Raw genomic sequence first — 20025 nt, 5'->3', positions numbered from 1 at the left:
GTATGAGAAGTTTGCCAGAAAAACCAAACTTTTCAGACACTTTTCCAACACTCAAAAGTGAATTCTTCATGGGGTGAAGCAAACTGGAAAAGCTAGTGATAAGGTTATTTTAGTTTACGGGAGCTGGTGATTCTTTTATTGAAAATTCTATATGTGAACCAATTCAAATGAAGTAGTAATTCATATCTCTAATACGGAGTCAAAAGTAATTTAGGAACGCTCTGAAAAGGACTTTAAAAAATCATCGGTTTTAAAGCACTTTTCAATGACAATTTTCAAGATATGGACCCAAATGTGCTGGACACACCTGCGACTTAAGCCGAAAGACGGCTTATCATAATTATAATTAAAATAATGATTAGACTACATTCCCATCAGTTTCCCTCTAAGCCGTCTCCCGGCTTAAACTACAAGTTTGTCTGAGGCATAAAAGTCCGGTTAAATCGGTTAAATGAGGATATTTTGGAATGCACTAGATTGTTCTATGCAACGGTAAATTTAAAAAAAAAATCAACTTTCCAGGAACACTTAAATTTCTCGTTCCAAAGATAAATCTTCTTGCTTTTTGTTATAATGCAGCGCAGTATTTTCTGACTAAAGCATTGTAAAGTCTGGGAGGTTTTTCATGTCATTTTGTATTGTTGTGAGGTATTGTTAATTATCAGAAATTCAAATAAAAAAAAATATGATAAGATATTTTTAATACTTCTCGTAATGAAAACATGAGAAGAAAGAGAAATTGAACTTTTTTATACTATTGTCAAGATAAAAGTTTTCCTATTAGTGAACGTAAACGCGTTGTTTCCCATCATTTTAACATTTAAAATATAATTAAATCAATTGGGAATTTACTCACTGAACCACTTAGAATTTTTGAATAAGTTGATTAAAAATACTTTACTTAAGCTTGTATGGAAATCTTCTGGTGCAGTAAGTAAGAGCAACAGTCAGCACTTTGGCAGAGCAATTAAAAGATTCTATGATTCACAACATAGGGTAACTGTAGTAAATTTCGGCCAGTTTACAATTTCGGCCACTTCCATTGTTCCTTAAAATTCCATGAATTTTTTGTTTTATCATACACCAAATATTATACAATGCAAAAAATAACAAAAAATGTCACTTCTACGAACAAGATAGTGTGAAAAAGACTTTGGAAGAATTCCGGAAAGGCAAGGAAATATAAGAATCAAGATGGCCAAAATGTTACCCAAAGCCAGGGGCCTCTCGAGATTTCATTTTTCCATATAGTAAAGAGAGGTAATCCGGATACTTTTCATTGAGTGCGACTTTAATGCTTGTTTTTGGACTGATGAAATATTTTTTTCGCCATTCCAAATCAATAGAATTATTCTTTGTTTAATTTAGAATCATAATAGAAATAGAATTTTAGCAATAATATTGATGAAAATTAATAAAATTACGATAATATTAATATATGCGCAAGAATGTTACTGCGATGCTTTTTTGTAACTCCGTTGAATTCGATGAAACTCGGATGCTCATTTTAAGGAAAAGTTTAATGCATAAAAATGAGAAGATATTATTTCAAAAACATTTTTTAGAGTTTTATTCCATCAATTCATTTCATTAATTTATTATTTAATTATATATATTTTTTTTATTTATTTTAAGATTGCACTCAATTCTTTGATTTTTCCTCGGTTTTCTTGGCTGACTTCCTTCCACGTTTTTTCTTTTCAGCTTCAATTGGCATTTGAGCCTTTTCCTTTACCATGTGTTTCTCCTTTTCTTCTGCCCTTATATTTTTGTTCCTCTCTCTGGTCAACTTCCGTTCAGCAATTTCTTTCTTTTTTTGTAAATCCTGCCTCAATTTTTCCTCCTGTTCCGCGATAATTTCCTCGGAAGATACAATATACTGGTGTTTGACATTGCTGGCTTTGACCCTCTTCTTCTGACGACGTTTTGGAATTTCTCCTGGCCAGAAATAGCATTGTTTTAGTGTGTCGAAGATCGGTTGAGTCTCAGAAGTTGCAGAGAGTTGGTTTCCAGGGATGACTGGATCATTTGAAGGATTATTGTCGGTGGCCTGATCGTGCTGGTTATTGATAATTTTCGGGAAATAAAGACCAGCATAGAAAAGTGGCCCATCCATCCAGCCACTCTGTGGTGACGTTCCCATTTTCCATTTCTGCGTTGTGAATGGCAATTTTTGGAGTAATGTCAGTGTTATGAACAGCCATTGGAGGAGCAAGTTCGCCAGTAGCTGACACCCTGAGGAGTACTGTGATACATTGCTTCGGTCCTGAATTTTTAAGAGATGGAACTACACGTGAACCTCTCCTGGACAGGACATTTCCATCTTCCGGTGTCAAAAAGAAGGCACTTTCGTCGCAATTAAAAACACGGTCTGGTGAAATGCTCAGAAGGTTGTGTTCTGTGAAATATTTAAGACAATTCTGAAACCATTCCGTGAGGTCTTCAGCAGTAACAGTAGCTCTTTCCAATGAGAAGGATTTTGGCTTGCGCATGCTGAGCTCTGGATGACGCTTAAGAAAATTCCTGAACTAAACGTCTCCGGGTCTTCCAGCTGTAAAATGGTTTGGAATTTTGTAGACCTCACAGATGAGTTTAACGCTGTCCAGAACTTGTTCCTTCCCGATGGGATGCCAGCCATCCGCACATCCCAGGATCCATTTGACAAGTTCTTTTTCCTGTTCTTTTGAAAGAATTGTTGGCCTGCCATTGGGGCACTCCTCTGGGTATTTGCCGGTCAATTTGTTGTGCAGTGTTGTTCTTGGGACATTAAATGTTTTGGATGCATATGCTATGGTAGAACCATCTCGTACACACTGCAAGGCATTCCTAATACCTTCCTTAGAGTCGGGCTTGTCCTTATAGGTCTTTTCTTTTGTTCCCTTTGGCATCTGAAACAGAAAAAGAGTCCTGAACAATGCAAATTCTGAACCAAAACAATGACTTTCACCGCATCCGACATGCATCGAAATGTAAACATTCACAAAAATCACTTATTTCTGTATGAATTATTTATATTATCAATAAACTCTTACTCACCTTGTAGATCAATAACTACACTAACTTTTATTAATAATTTTGATTGCAAATAATGTTTTATTATATAGAAAAAACACTAAACTTTTTCCAGCGACGAGCTGTCAACAGCAAAATTTTCTCAGAAATTAAATTTTTAGTACACAACCCAGCTGACCCGAGCTTAAAAAATATTTCTTTTACCCACTTATTAAACCGATAAAAATATAATTTTTGGTTTTTCTTAAAGTAGAATAGTTATAATATGATACTTCAGTAATTAATTACAGAAATAAAAATATAAATTATATTTTAAGTGGATGTATCGGAGTTAAATCGGTCGCGGCATCCGAGTTTTGCAATCGTCGGAGTTACATGGCCTTACTATACGTTTTTGCACAGAGACCATAGAGGCACTGAAGACTAATGGCAAGTTTTTTCCTAAAGAGAATTGACTTATTAGTATGATGTATTTTGAAATCGTGCATTAAAGGCTTTTTAAAAATATATATTTCATACTGTTCGCCGAAATAATATAAGAACTACGAGCAAATTTATTTAAGTCGCGGTACAATATCTGCAAAAATTTTACAAAGAAAAGTGGAAAATAGCTTCACTTTTTATTAGGCTTGATGGGCTCCTGCCCAAAGCAATGTCTATACTTACTATTAATAATTTTAGAGAAAACAAAGACGATAAACTGTCTACAAAGTTCCAAGCAACACTCTTTAAAAGTAACAAAAAATCAATTTGTATTGATACTTAATATTACATTTCAAACTTAAGACTTTGGCGTTTATATGAAACTATGTTGAAATTTAGTACAGTCACTCTAGGTAGTTTTAGTAGGGGATAGGAGACTTATGTTTCGCAAGAGGGATTCCAAATTAAATCACTGATTCCAAATCAAATGAATCTCAAACCGAATTGTATACAACGTTTAGAAGTTTGATGTTTAAAACATTTTGAAAAAGAAAAAGAAAAATAAAACTTGTATATCTCAAAAACCACTCGTAGAATTTTTAAGTACGAAATTGTTTTGAAAAGGTATTAAATAGGCAATTCTGATTTTAGCCAGTTCCTGATTTTGACCGTTTATGAATGTAGCGGATTTTTTACAAAAGGAAATTCTCAAAATTTAAAATGTTTAATATAGATCTTGTGAATAAATGCACCATGGTAGACGGCTTACTACACCGCAGCATCACAGTAGCTGTGATACAGCTGGTTTGTAAGTACCCAAGCTAATATTGAGTGTGTTTATTGCAAGTTGTCACGAACAGAATCGCTATTGAAATCACCCTCTCTGACCATCGATTGCACAACCACAACTTTGCTCTAAAGAGATGTCCATCCTGATGAATAAGCTCTATGAATTTTACCGGAAATTGTTGGTAAAGTTCCATGAAAAGTTTACCAAGTGAGAACAATTTAAGAAATTCTTCAATAAACTTTGTACATTGGCTTCAGCAAATCTTATCAGGAGCCCAACTTTCAACTTAGAAAACCGCAGTTTAAATCATTTGGCGAAAGTGTCGATTTGACAAAGTTAGTTGACACTCTCACTGTTACAAGACACACAGTAAATTGACTAAAATGATCAAGTGAGGGTGAAGTTTGTGGGAGCAATGTACACTGCACTTCCTCAATAAACACTATATGTTGCAACATCAAAACTTTTCCCTCTTTACAAAATTTATAAAAGCTGTTTTTAGTAATTCTGGTTATTACAGCAAGATTATGTATATCAAATTTTGCTCATCAATTAATATTTCATGCAACACTTTTAGTGTTCATTGTAAATCTCACTTGGAAGCTTTCCATATTTACAAGTCGAATTTCACTTACAAATTTACCCCTTTCTCCTGCATTCCATACTCTGTATATATAATTATCACTGGAAAATATTTCATTAATTTAAAAACAAATATTAGTTTTATTTACGGACTCTGTGTGTAATTCACTCAAATTGCCCAAAGAAGAAATCCGTTTGTTAATAATACAGAAAGAGCGTTCATTTAAACCCACACTGAATTGCCAAACATGAATTTAGAGATTTGTTGACAAAAATAAGCTTTTAAGAAACTACTGTTTAAAGATTATTATAAATCATTCGTATTCATCGCTTTATGTTTAACTATCAAAAAATTAAATATGAGTTGATTTCCCAAAATGATTTTACACATTTTACACATCCCAAATAGTGCGAAGACATGGAAGTATTTTCGCCAACTTCGAAATAAAAAAAAAAGTGTTTTCGCCTTGACTTATAATTGTATTTTGGAACTTATTTAAAGTCTCATGCCCAACACACAATAACTTTTGTTTTGTAAACATGTTTTTGATATTTCAGTGTGAGTGAGTGAAACCTAGATCTAGTCATCTCGCTCACTCTCATAGGAAATTTTGAAAACATGTTTACAAACAAAAGTTATTGTGCACTGGACATCAGGCTCACGTCAATATTGTTAAAAAGAAAAGGATAAAATAATTAAAATTTTTAAAACCAGTTTTGTTAGCATCTTGGAAAACCCACAAATTTATATTTATCTAAAATCTCACAAATTGCCATTTATCAGTATTTAGAAACTACTTCCTATGCACACAACACAACAGGTTTAAAAATCTGGACTCTGGAGAGTGTATTTATCAACCAAAGAAGCAAATGTGAATGAATCTAAACCACAATAAACTTAAGCTGGTCCTCGAAAATATTTAGCACGTAAAATTTGGCGAAGAAATATCATCCCAAAATAGCACATAGATAAATGCCTTTACCTGATCCTTTACTGCCAAAATGTACATGCTAAATATTCTCAAGGAACCGCCTGGTCTATTTGAACATTTAAGGGTCCTGAATAAGGCCAAAAAGATTTCAAAAAGTTGTGTTTGAAAACCAGTAATGGATATTTTGCTGAGACTGGACAGCATTATCAGCGCTATTTTATTGCATTATAATTTAAGATTTAGTTTCAATCCTAAAACACAATAATAGGGTAAGGGCTCATAATTTTGTCCAGTCTGCTTATAAACATCGAAGTTCCAAGTTTAAAGTGCAATATTTTCGATACTAATTGACTTTTTTTGTTACTCTCTTTTCAGAAGTGTTGTTTAGAAACTTAGCAAGCTATTTATCGTCTTATTTTTACTAAAATTAGTTTTAATACGTTTAAAAGTGATTTGATATGTAGAGGTGAATTTGGCTCTTATTTTGGACAACTTGGTTATTAATTTGGACAACTTAGCTGTTAATTTGGACAGCTAATCCGCCTCAACAGGATGCCCATTGTTCTTCATTTCGTGAACCAATCTAACCAAGCCCTCTTCCTGTTCATGTAAGGGAAACGTAGAATGTCACAAGAAGCCCGGAAACTTTCAATATCATTCATTAAAGTGAGTTGACTTCGGTACTCCAAGTACGTGCGGATTCGCTCATTCCCTGGCTTTTCTCGGAGCCTTTCAAGGCTTTTCTCGCTACATCTCGTTCGAAGAGATGATGCTCCTTTGTTTCTCCAGGCATTTGTCCAACCTAGTCATCACAAAAGCTAAAACTTCACGAGAATTCGTAAGAAAAACACCTGTCCAAAATAAGGAGTATCACCTCACTGGTAAATGTCTTAAAAAATTTCCCATTTTTCACTCGAAAAATCTAATTCACAAGGCAAATCTCACTTCAGGTCAAATGTACAAATCACCACTAACGTGAATCAACACAATATTCAATGAACATTCAATAATATCACTCAAAAAAAGTGATATTATTGTGAAATTAAAAGTGAAACTCAAATCATATTTAAAATTTAACGTATTTAGTGTTAAAATCTTCCAAAAAGAACAAATATTTTGATAGAATTCATAATTCATCAAATATTTGAATAAAAATCCATCATTTTAATCAATTTATTTTTAGTGTCCAATTTTATCCTCAAAGTGTCCAAAATAAGAAACTGGACAAAATTATGAGCCTTTCCCCTAACAGTGTAGGGGAAAAAACTGCAATGTTAGATAAATATTTGTTGATAAAAATAATAATATTTGTGAAACTATTTTTTCTGATCTTAACGTCTAATTATCTTATATTGCTGATATTATATCAGGGATTACAAAAAATCTAGGATATTTTCCTCAACGTAATTATAATGGTGTATATAATTTTATTCTATCTGTTTCCTATGCCATGCCGTAATTACTGTTTACTATACCTTTTCAAGAACATTCACGGTTATTCAAAAATTTAGTGTTAGATATTTCCACAGAGTTTAACGTAAATACCTCTTGTACACCACTTTTGGTGTCCCACTCTCCCTTGAATGACTTTGCCATTCTGACCGGAGTGTCGGAGAACAAAACGATCCCCAAGCGAGAGGGATTATTAACCATTGAAATATGAAAAGAAGATGGTATGAGAGAGGAAAGCATTGTGATGTTTTCCACAAGTGCTGACATGAAGCGCCAATGTTCATTTTAACATCCAAAAGTATATTTTCAGCTTCGTGATGCGTGTAAATCGAAAATCCATTAATTAAGTGCACAACACACACCAAAAACCACACATCATCTTTGAGATTATCTCATGGGAATTTTACATTCATAAATGTCAATTGGGAATTATATAGAGATAATCCAATTATGGAACTCTTTTGACGAATGAAAAAAAAGTTTCCTTTCATCGCTGCAATATCTCAAAAGGCATCAGACATTTTCTCCTGAGGTCAGCACAATATCCACCCACATTTTCCTACCCCGGATGGAAATTTCTATTGGGGAAATCCTAACCATATTGCATAAATCAACTGGTGAGGAAAGAGATCAAAACCATCTCGCAAAATTGTAATCCATAAATTGAGCAGAGTCATTGAAATATAGAGAACACCGGGGCAGTATTAGTCAGGAATAAAATGAAGTAGGGGGTTGTTCTATAATTTGACTTAATTAGAGGATATTGAGCATACCCGCAAAATAGACAAGGTTCTCATAATCACTGAAATATTCATTAGTCTGATTAGTCTAATGAGTCTAATCCTGGCGCTTTCAAATTAGCCAGTAAATTGCATTGTCTGGCTAATTCTGCCCCGGTCTTCCCTAGGGCAAAGACTAAGCACAATTCATATCATTAATCTCGGAGATGTTGCCTTTGATGCTCCAATGTTATATTGATCATGGAATATAATTAAAAAGTAGCACAAGAAATTTCCTTTCTGCACATTAATTACATTTCATTTTCGATGAGTAAATTTGAGCTGCCGTTGGCCTTCAACTTGAACTTTCCACATACCATCTCAAACGGGTGTTGGTACTCTTTTTTTCGCCGGTCAGCATTTAATGTGAAATTAATATTCGTGAATAAATTTTCTCACATCTTTGGAAGTTCTCTCTTTTTGTTGACTTGGAGCTCTCAACAGGAATTTTGCCTCTTTTGTATTTGCAATGGTTTTTTAGCCAAATATGAAGGTCGACATACTCCAGTATATTTATAAGAAACCCGTCTTTGAGATTGTTTATAAGTTTATCAGATCTTCTAACCGGACTTTTAAGTCAAAGTGGTTATTTTTTTTTTTTTGAAAATTATTAGGAATGAATATCCTTATTTATTTTTAATGTTAAAAACGATAAAAACAGAAAAAAATCAGTTTTGAATTAGACAGTTGATCTTGTAACAGAAAATCGTTAAAATCAACTTTCGAAAGATTCAAAAATGTCAATCAAATTAATTGGAATCCCTCAAAAATAAAATAGTGAAATTTTAGAAAATCGTGCTTCTTCCCAGACCAAATGAATTTGAATGGGAAACTTGGTAAATTAGTGAGGATCTCTGGCAAGTGCTATCAAAGTGCCAATGATTGCAGTATTCCATCGAATACCACCTCATCAATCACGTCCCCCATCTCAACATTTTCGACATAATTAAAAGAACATTTTGTTGAATTGCAGAAGTTGATTGACTGATAGATTGATTGTTTGACAAATTCCAAATGATTTCTCTCCCCATATCCCATCTGCTGACATCAGATCCTCCCTTTATGGAGCCTGAAAGGCATACAGAAATGTCATGAAAAGTGGTAAATTTCACAAAGATAGCTCTTGCAAAGATCTCACTTCCAGTCGAGCATGCATTATTCGATTGAGACACTCGCCACCTTTTGTGCTTTTTCCCATCATCTATTATTTAGTATGAAACTGCACACATACCAAAAAAAAATGTCTTATGCTGTGTACATGATGCTTTTGATAGGGTTTTGTTTACATGGGAGAAAGTCCCAGGAGGTATTTTACATTTTTGACACATCTCAAATAAGAAAACGGAAGAAGACGTTATTCAACGCTATTTTTTTTTCCATCGTCCATCACATTCTTTACATCTTTACAACAGTATTTGGTAAATTATTTATATATTTTCAAACACTCCGCCTTTCCCGCCAAAAAAGTAAACTCTTGCAACAAAAGTTGTCTACTTAACGTCGTGGAAAATCCACTTGAGAACAACTTCTCTCAATTCAAATGATTTCTTATCTCAATGCTTGTCAGTCTTTTTTTTTCTTATTCAAAGACCTCAATCCGATGAAGTGTTAATTTTCAAGAGATTTTCTCAAATTTCTCCAGCTACTGAACACTAAAAGTGCACCAGAAAACCACAAGAACTTAGTCTTTTGATGCTGGAGAGAGAAATCCAATGAAGCTGTTTTATTTCAAATGAGATCACAATGTACTGGTGGGGAAAATTCAGGTCCTCAAACTTTACAATCTTACTCACAATTCTTGCAAAGTCACTATATATGTGTGATATGGTTAAATTGAATAACATCTGTGCTGTATTGGAAATTTAGTGTGAAGAGATTGGCATCCAATTAACAAACGGAATTGAATTTTATACCAACACTGAGAGAAATTACAAGAATTAGACGATAATATACTTGTAAATCATTGTGAAATTATAATTAAAATATCATTTTTCAACATATTTAACCTCGCGGGATTTTGATAGAAATCAGCGAATCTTATAACTTTCCCTTCTTCGTTTTTTTTTCTCTTCTTCTAAATTTAATTAATTTAGCAATATTTTAGATAAAACTGATGAAAATTTCTAAGGCTTGTAAAATAACACAAAGTTGCAGTCATCACTTTAAAGATTTATAATAGCGTCTGTTACACCAAAGTATTAATTTTCTTGGTTGATTTCATATTGAAAATATTTTTGTAAGACCTTATGTAGTATCACTTGACACCTTTCTTGGTCTTACAAGTGTGAACTAGACTGATTATACCCACCTCTATAATACATAAATCTTCTACAGTAGAAGGCTATTGGACAATAGAGAGATTAATTGACATCAAAATTTATTTAGCGATATTGGCAACAATTCTGAAGCTTAGATAAATTGTGTGCTCAATGAAAAAAATACTTATGATCAGCAGTTTCACACATTATTTAAAATTTAACTTAATCCTATGAAATATGCTTTTCTCCTGTTCTCAAATTTAAATTCAAACTAAAAAAAATGAAATAAGTTCATCTCATAGTATTTTGCAACCCAGAAAAATCCCGCAAAATAATCATAATACGAAATAATCTGCCAAATTGCTCAAAGTTGTCCAATTACTAACAGTTTAGCAATCATTTTGTGCACGAATTACAACAAAACTTTCCCGATTGCCCAAATATCTGGGGCTCCTTTCCATCTGGTGGCCTTCATTAGTGTCTCATAAATAACTATTTGAGCAGCTTAAGTACACTCAACTCTCTGCAATAGTCGAGAAGCGCATTTCTCGGCTTTCAGAACTGATAAATCGATATTGCGAGCTTTTGAGGTTACAAATCCAATTGTAATGTGCACTCTGAACTTACAATTTGAAGTGATGGATTTACAACAGAGGAAGTATATTTGAATTGATGCTGAGGAAAAAAACAGCAATATAAATAAATTTGGTTCGAATTGAATGGCGTTTTTTTTTGTGGATGTTTCTATTCTAGAAAACAAATCACTTTCTTTTATCCACTTGTCTTGCCTTTCTCTCGATGCGGGCTAAAACTTTTAGGAGGTTTAAGATGAAAAACAATAATTGAAATGTAACAAGAGACAATCAATAAAAACGCTGGTGGATAGTGTTAAGAACCACACAGAAATGTGATTCACAATTAAACCATGAAAAATAAATCAGAATTTATCGGTAAAATTTTCAGACTTATTTTTGTTTTTATTTATACCACAAACACCGGAATATACAGACCTAATTGAAATTTCATTATACAAATTTGGTAATAGGTTAATGACATTCCTTGTGGCTACAAATTTATTGACACTGAATAAATTTAAAATCAATTTTATAACAAAAATTTGTCATTCAAGCTTCGAGCAATTCATTTTTTCAATATGTTTTCAATTAATTTTGTCCATTTATGAAAATATATTTTAATATCTAGTCCAATACTTCAAGTTTCCAGAAAAGAGATATGGTTTAAATCCACTAAGAACAGAAAAAAATTGTCTTATCCGAAACTTTTGCTTTTTTTAATTTTCAACAAAATTTATTGCCCTTAAGATTGTGGATTTTTTCAATACAAATTTACAAAAGTAAAGTCATTGTGAGGAAGATTTTAAAAAGAAACTATGGCTCGGAAAAGTGTCCACTGCAGGGGTCCATCAAGCCTAATGAATAGTGAAGATATTTTTCACTTTTCCTTGTAAAAATTTTGCAGATATTGCACCGCGACTTAAACAAATTTGCTCGTAGTTCTTATATTTTTTCGGCGACCATTATGAAATATGTATTTTTAGATAGCTTTTAGTGCACGATTTCGAAATATACCAGACTGATAAGTCAATTCTCTTTAGGAAAAAACTTGCCAATAGTCTTCAGTGCCTCTATGCAAAAACGTATGGAAAAATGAAAAGTCGAGAGGCCCCTGGTCCACTGCCATCTTATTGTTGGTGACCAACCTCTTGAGTGAAACGACGAAATTGTATAAAATTCTGTTATCATTTTTAAGTATTTAATAACACAAAATTGATATGAAATTTAAAATTTTGCATTTGGTGATTATAGTTTATCGTTTTCATAATTTAATTTTGAACATAAAAATATTTTTCTTTAAAGTTTTTAACTGATTAATGATTTTAATTTTTATGCCTGAAATGCTTTTTAATATTGTTTGTATCACTATATGAACCGAATTCTAAAACAAACACCGACTCTAAATGGAATACTAAATTATGCATAAATAACATGTAAACCAAAAAAGAATTCGGCAAATTGATTCAGTCACTGTGAGAGAAATCTGAAAAAGTTAAAATAACATTACGGAAATGTTTATTTTACCCTGCAGTATTGATCCAAAATCGTTGTAAATATTACCCTTTTCAGGTGTATTAGGGGTTAACATTACCCTTTTTCACGTTAATTTTACCCTTAAAAAGGTGTAAAATTAACATTAAAAAATGTTGATATATTTTTACACCTAAAAAGTGTTAAAGTTATGAGGAAAAAAAGTTAATCGCACCCTCTTTTTTTTCTCAGTGGTTTATCATATTCGTATTTGATACATTTCAAATTAGAAAAAATATTCCAATACATCTTGAGAATTTTTGAGGTTATGACAAACATAACCTTGATATTAAAAAAGCTTCTTTCACATAATTGATAATTATACGATTTTAGGGATAAAATTCTCGGTTTTGAGTAATCAATTTTAAAATGCAGAAAAAACGACATACCACTAAAAATTAATAGCTTGCAACCAACATAACCTAACCTTCCACAATTCTAGGGTCGAATTTCTACTTTTAAAAGAATATATTTTTAAAATTCTTATAGAAAAACAATATTAGAGACAACAGCAGAAAAACATTAAAAAAAATTTCTGTATTTTCTAAAATATGATACTCGATAATTTTCAAGATTAGGAAAAACCTAACCTCTCAATCCTACACAAACTCTTAATCATGTTATAAGATTGGAAAAATTTAAATTTTAGATATAAATATTGTGTTTTTTGATAGTTTAATCTTGATTGAACGGATCAATTTTCTTTAAGGATTACAATAGCACAACTTCTCTAAAAAAAAACAGCCCCTATGTAAAAACAACCCTCCTCCACTAAAGGAAAACTTTCTGCTATGCTTTAGTCGATTCTCCAAATAGAAATTTTCCTTCCAACATTCATTTGATTGATGTCACTTTGATACATTTCAGCACAGCTCTATATTGGGGTTCTAAAATGGATATTAATTGCAATATTTCTTGCACGAAGGGGAGACTGAAAACTTTTCTCAAACTTTAAGTATATTTGTCTTGTTGGCAATAGAGCTGAATTTTTCTCAAGACCATTTGGGTAAGACGGAAAAGTGTTCCTCAAAAGAAATTGAGGAAGTATATAAATTTTAATGTTGATAATGCAATATTTGTGGGATATACATTTCAATATCATTCCTTGGGTTAAAGAGAGTCTCTCTTTTGGTGCACAATGAATGGGCAAATAGAAAATGCGGATGTCACTGTTTTCACACAATAATCCCATTTTTGATGATGCAACCAATGGAGATTTCTCACGATCATCTCCTCTAGGTAGTAAAAATTGCAGAAACTCACCGTGATGCTGGGGAGTTCTTCTCCTCAAGTCACTATTGAATCGCACTGGAAATCACTAATAGCAAAATTTCCCACAAGTCAGAGGTCAACTGAAAATTGCACCAATTACCATTCGATTGAATGGTGTGATCTAAGAGCAATTCGTCACTTTCCTGGGCAATATCTATTTAAGAGATTCACTTAGATAAATTGATTCAACTCCAAATGCAGTCACTTTTCTTCTTCCAATGTCTTTCCCAACACTCCGATCACGATGCCACAGCGAAAAGGTTGAGGATTGATGGGTTAAAAGAGTCACAGAGAATTGATTGATCACACACACGTGAAAAATAAGTCAAGGGTCTCTTATTGCATCACCAAATGGAATTCACATCAATAGCTGTCCTATCCAAATTGACCAGGTGAGATGTCTTGAAGTTCGGATGATGTCTCACCAGAGATGAAAGAAAGTCTGTGTGGGCTGATGAAGAAATTCCGAATAACTTATCAAAACACAACGGCACAGGAAAAATTCGTTAAACCATCCACCTTCGGCTGATGTTCACTGAAGACTGAAAGCGACGAAACTTACGGAGGAACGCGTGGAATGACCAAAGTGACTGCCAACGACTCTCGCTAGAGCGAAATCCCACCATCCGACTCTATCGTGTTTCACTGCGCAGAGGCGGACTTATGCTCGTAAATTTATGCTCTGGCATTCCATAAGACACTTTACCCACAAAATAGCCCATTCCCTCGCATTTACGATTGCCGCTCAATTTTCAGGTGGATGTTGAAAGGTGCTGTGTTACCTAAAAATATCATCAACCACAGCTAGTTCGCCTCTGACTTTAAATGTATCCACTTCCACTGAGAAGGCACAAAATCCAAGATACTCGAGAAAGTGCACAAGAATTCATCTGTAGTCAAGTGAACGCATTCCCGAAAATGCGAGGGAAGAATTTCCCCCTCTGATTACCAAGAGATGGTTAATGGGTGACACAGGAAAGATCCCATGATAAGCAAACAGAAGAGCCCTGACATGCTTATGGTAAACTGAGATTCTCTATAGTACAGTTAATCTTCTAATGCTTCACTGAGAGAAATCCGAAAAAGTTAAAATAACATTCCGGAAATGTTTATTTTACCCTGCAGTATTGATCCGAAATCGGTGTAAATATTATGCTTTTTAGGTGTATTAGGGGTTAAAGTTACCCTTTTTCATGTTAATTTTACCCTGAAAAAGGTGTAAAATTAACATAAAAATGTTTATATATTTTTACACATATAAATGTTAAAGTTATGAGGAAAAAAAGTTAATCGCATAATTTAAATTTAATTAAATATGAATAAATTCGAGGACTCAGAAGATAAAATAATAATTCCATCCAAGGGGTAGCATTCAATGAAGGACATCTAAGAACCAAAGAGGAAGAGATTTTGAGTCACTGGAAAAAGTACTTCTAAGAATTGCTGAAACCTCATCAAGACACTGATGGTGATGCACCATCCATGAGGAAAGGCAGGGAGGAAAGTAAGTCTTTCAGAGAATGATGTTCTATGTGATTTGATAGTAAGTTGAAGGATGAAAAGGCTGCAAAAATTGACGAATTTCAACCTGAAACTCAGAACTCAAAGGTATAACGGCGGGAGCCAATTGGCTTATGCGCGTCATTAAGGTGGCTTGGCAAAGTGAGAAAGCACCATAGGACTTGCAGAAAGACTGTTCGAATTAAAGAGAAATTGCATTTGTGAGCTTTCCCGGCAAAGTGTATACAAAGTAATAATATCAAAGTCCTTGAGAGAGGATTCCAAGACATAGTTAAAACGAAAATGGGTAAGGAACAATGCGGTTTTAAACCTTGTAAAAGAACCACGGACCAGTTTTACACCTTAAGGATAGTTGTTGAAAAATTACGGAGATTATATTTGGGTAAAAGCCTAAAGTGTAAGATCGCGAGTTAAATCTGTCCAAGAGCCTTACCTCCTGGAGCTAAAGATCCAGGAGTTGATTTTTACAGATCCTTGGTTGCTTAGTGTTGAGAAATCACGGTTTATTCAATGTATAAATGAAGAAAGACCCCCATAAAATCTTAGCCATTTCGAGGACACATTGACCTCGAGGCAGACCTAGGACAAGGTGCTCTGAAAAAAGTTTTGTCAAATTAAAAAGGCAAATTTCTGAAGAGGATGTTCTTCATACAGAATATGGAGAAGTTTTGTCAAATTGGCGGCAAACTATATCTTGCTAAAAGTTTGTCAAAAGGGTGTTTTTCTATATAAAATGTAAGAAAATGTTTTGTCGAATTGGTAAATAACATCGTTTTGACAAAATTTTAACCCATTTGTTCGTTTAACAAGACTTTTTTCCGAGTAGTTGAAGCATATTCGAGATCTTGCTTTGGATCATCTCGACATCAAACCCGAACAGCTTCCTAAAGTGGTTATGAATAAGGGAAATAAGAGGTCATGGAGGTTTAAACTTGGTGCTCTAAACACATAAACTCATTAGGTTAGGAATTAATGAAAATTGTTTAAATAATAATAAAGCTAGTTGTGGAACCATCAGAAGATAACTTTTGAAAGATGGGAAACGCCATGGTATGTAAATCAGACAAGAATTTCCAGAAAAATTGACTGGTCATTATTATGTAAAATATTAACCTTTCATAATAGGCTTAATAATGTTCAATCAGGATTCTTTTCATTTAAGAGAATTTCTGGTTACCTATAATCTATAACATAGTAAAATTTCATTAATATATATTTTCTATTTTTGTAGTTTTAGTATATTTTTAGAGGTATATTATTTCATAATACCTTTTCATTGTACTGTCAATGATAAGATTATACAGTAATGCCGAAATCTGTAAGTTAATATCTCTTTACGCTATATCTCCACAAGCGATTTTAATAGTGAAAAAACCCGACCGATGGATAGAAAAAGTAATTTTTACCGAATAATGTACGTGATCAATGAGTATCACAAGTTTGAGCCAGATCTTCTGAGGTAGGATTTTACCTTGCATTACAAAAGCTGTGATTATAAAGAATGCTGGTCAACTAGGAGATTCCTCATGCAGCTTCTATTCCCCTTGTAACTGATATCTCTCTCTCGAAATCAAAAGGCACCCCTCAGGAATTATTTTTTCCGGCTGTTACACCCACACTCTCCTAAACATTTGCATTAGAATCTTATTTCTAAAATTATTCTAAAACTCACCCCAAACATCCCTGTAGATTGATAGCAAAATTTCATCAAATTTCTTATGTTAATGGAAAATTTCAATACCATGGTCAATAGAATGGGATTTGTTGCAAAATACCGAGAAATTGGAATTTTACTGCATTTTGTTATTCAATTTACTTCGATTTTTATAGCTTTTACAGCCAAAAATTTCTCCTATTAGAAATATAGACATAATAGTTGCAAAATGTTTCCGAGACTTTCTTGTTAGAGTTCTTGAACTTTTTACAGTATTTTCAATTATGAAAGAATGCTAATATGTTTGTTAGCTAACAGGTGGGTCATTTAAAGTATGTCGCTAGTTTTAGTATAGAGAAAAAGATAATAAAACATTTGAAAAAAAGCAAAGTTATTAAATTTAAAACCTTACTAAATCAAGAATAACTGATACATTTTGTACAAAGAGATGGCTTAGTATCTCTAACGTGCACTCACATTAAAAAAATATTTCCCTCAACATAAAACTCCAGTGCATAAAAGATCATTAAAAATCTAATATATGTTAAAATAATGAAGCATTATTTAATCATTATAGTCGATGGGAATAGTCCCTTCATTTCACTCAAGGAGTGTATTCCGAGGCATATTTTTTAACAATTAAAACAACTTTCTATTTGTCTGATAAAAATTTTTCAGAGTCGAAAACCAAATTGTTCTAAGAAAAAAACATTTTTTTCACAAAAAATTCTAAATTTTGTACAGAAAGCAAAATTTTTCAATTTGTAAAATCTATTTAAAATTGAAATATAAATTTTTGTTTAAAACCTTTACTGAAAATCGGTTCTACTTGGTAAATCATATTTTATCATACATAAATTTCGCATTTGCAAACAAATAAAAACTCCAGGAAGTTTTGATATGATTCCAAAAATGATTTAAAATGAAAACAAACAAGACAATAAAGAACTTTTATATGGATAATAAAATTTTCCTGATTTAATTTTCTTATCACATAAAATAAAATTCATACATAAAAGGATGCAAGAATATTAACTGACACAACAATATTTCTAAGACTTTTGATGTCATTTGTCATAATTTTAAATAACTTTATTTTATTTAAAATAAAAAAGTTCAATAAGACATAAATGAAAAAAACTACCTGCAATCTGTATAAAATTTCTTCAAAGTCTTAAGGCAATCCTGTATTTAGTAAACTCTAGTGAAGAATAGGGGAAGACGGAGCTGTTCAACGTGCCTTGCATTTTTATATAATAAACAAATTAATAATAATATGACAAATTTTCCAATAACCCAATCAACAGTGTTCTAGTGGAATAAGCAAATCAAGTTAAGTAGAATTATATTTTTTGCATAAAATATCCATGGAATATCGTAACTGTTGTAAAACTGTCTCACACTCCTTATTGCACTTACAAATAGCATTTGCATTTTTTATGTTAATTTTCTTGATAAATCTCAAATGATAAGTGAACATCTAGGGAGATTAAAATATTTACGAACATAAAACGAAAACTTTAAGCAATGGTGGTAGGTCAAGAATAATTCAGTTAGCGGGAGGTGGATATTTTGTACAAAAATAATTCTAAACGAAGCTGGGTTTTAACGTAATATAATTCAGATAGACAAAATCTTCAGATAGACAAATCTAAATTAAATTACAACTTTGTCGAAGATAATTTTTCTCTATCTTAAAGAGAAATGTGCTTAAATTGAGCTAATCAGTATTGATATTTTCTGTAAGCCAAATATTCCAAGAATAGGGCCCAAAATTTCATTATTTTTTATTTAACATAATCCTTCCTCGAATCCCTTGCAAATTTGTAAGTTTAAGCAGGTTCTTGAAGACTATATACAATAAAAATTTCACGAAAATAGTGAATAAGGGAGACCGGGGAGGTTTGGGACACTTTTTCATGTTTTGACTTTGAGACACTATTCCAAAAAACCACGATAGTGTATTACAATTTTATGCGGTCAATAGGATACTTATGGGTATTGACTTTATAAAAAGTGCTCGATAGAACCTCGTAAACAACTGAGTTTTCTTGGAGAAGATAAAACATTTAACTTGACGCTTTGTCCCAAAACTCCTCGATGCGGGGCAGTATGGGACGCAAAAGGGGATGTTTGGGACGCGTTTTTTCTCGCATAATTTGTATTACTGGAACACGTTAATTAATTTTAAATACCAGATTAAAAATATTTCTGATAGAAATAAAAATGTTTCATCTTTTATTTACACTTAGAAATTAATATCAATTTTATTTGTACAGTAGAGTCATTTATTGTCTATCAATTATATAAAGTATTTTCTTCTTATTTTCCATCTACCTTTCTTTTCTTTTTTTTTATTCTAAATATTGCAATCATGATTATCAAATTCCTCAGACGAGTAGATTTTCTAGCAACTCTTAGTTTTGAACTCATTGATGGATTCCTGTTTGATTTTACGACAACTGAATTGTACCTGTTTTCCCATTATTTCTCTGAATTAGCTCTCACCTTGCCTTTTCTGGAGAACTTGTTCGAGAAATTCTCGAAAAAAATAGTTTTTAACTAGATTGGGCAAAGATCGAATATCCTCTGAGAAGGAATTATTGATTCCCAAGACAATGATGGTTTAATTGTCCCTGTAGTTAGAGAAATCTGCTCCACTGGTAAAGTTTGCACAAGAGGGAGATTTTCAGTAGAAATCGGGCATTAATCCTTATTTTGACAATAAACAATTGCATGACACCTACAATCTTGTCGAAAATCAACGTCCCATTCATCCCCTTTCAGGTGTCCCAAACATCCCCACGTGTAGTTTTGGTATTTAAAATCTTTATGTAAAAAACAAGAGCGTATAATCTCTGAAACTTTTATAAAAATATGTTCCCAGATTACACTGCTACCTAATGAGATAAAATAAGTTTTGATTATATATCGCTGATATAAAATACAAAGAAAACTGAGACGTCAAAATATACGATTTTTATCAATTTTTAAAAAAAATGTTCATAGAATTAAAACAATAAAACTGAGGATATCCATTCTTTTAGTCCAAGATACATCTTAATATTGCCTACGATACAGAAATGGTTAAATCCCATTTATTTCAAAAATTAGTTGAAAAAATCGCCTTGTCCCACACTACCCCTGTCCCAAACCTCTCCGGTCTCCCCTATTGAAATTTTCGTTTTGACAAATTTTGCCCCAGTCTCCCCTATGTTTGAATGAAATGTTAACATAAACTAACT

At 32.6% G+C, this 20025-nt stretch overlaps 1 protein-coding gene across 1 annotated transcript in view; it reads right to left on the bottom strand.

The window, feature by feature from the left end:
* The window catches only part of LOC129807978 (uncharacterized), a 101950-nt gene extending 87766 nt beyond the window's left edge, over positions 1-14184 (bottom strand). Inside the window, exon 1 of the mRNA XM_055857612.1 lies at positions 13597-14184. The gene's annotated coding sequence lies outside the window, so the exon portion shown is untranslated. The remainder of the gene's footprint in view (positions 1-13596) is intronic.
* Positions 14185-20025: the final 5841 nt, after the last annotated feature.

This window comes from Phlebotomus papatasi, chromosome 1 (assembly GCF_024763615.1).
Source record: "Phlebotomus papatasi isolate M1 chromosome 1, Ppap_2.1, whole genome shotgun sequence".
Lineage (NCBI taxonomy): Eukaryota > Metazoa > Arthropoda > Insecta > Diptera > Psychodidae > Phlebotomus > Phlebotomus papatasi.
The sequence above is the reverse complement of the archived record's forward strand: the minus strand, read 5'-3'. Positions and strand labels throughout refer to the sequence as shown.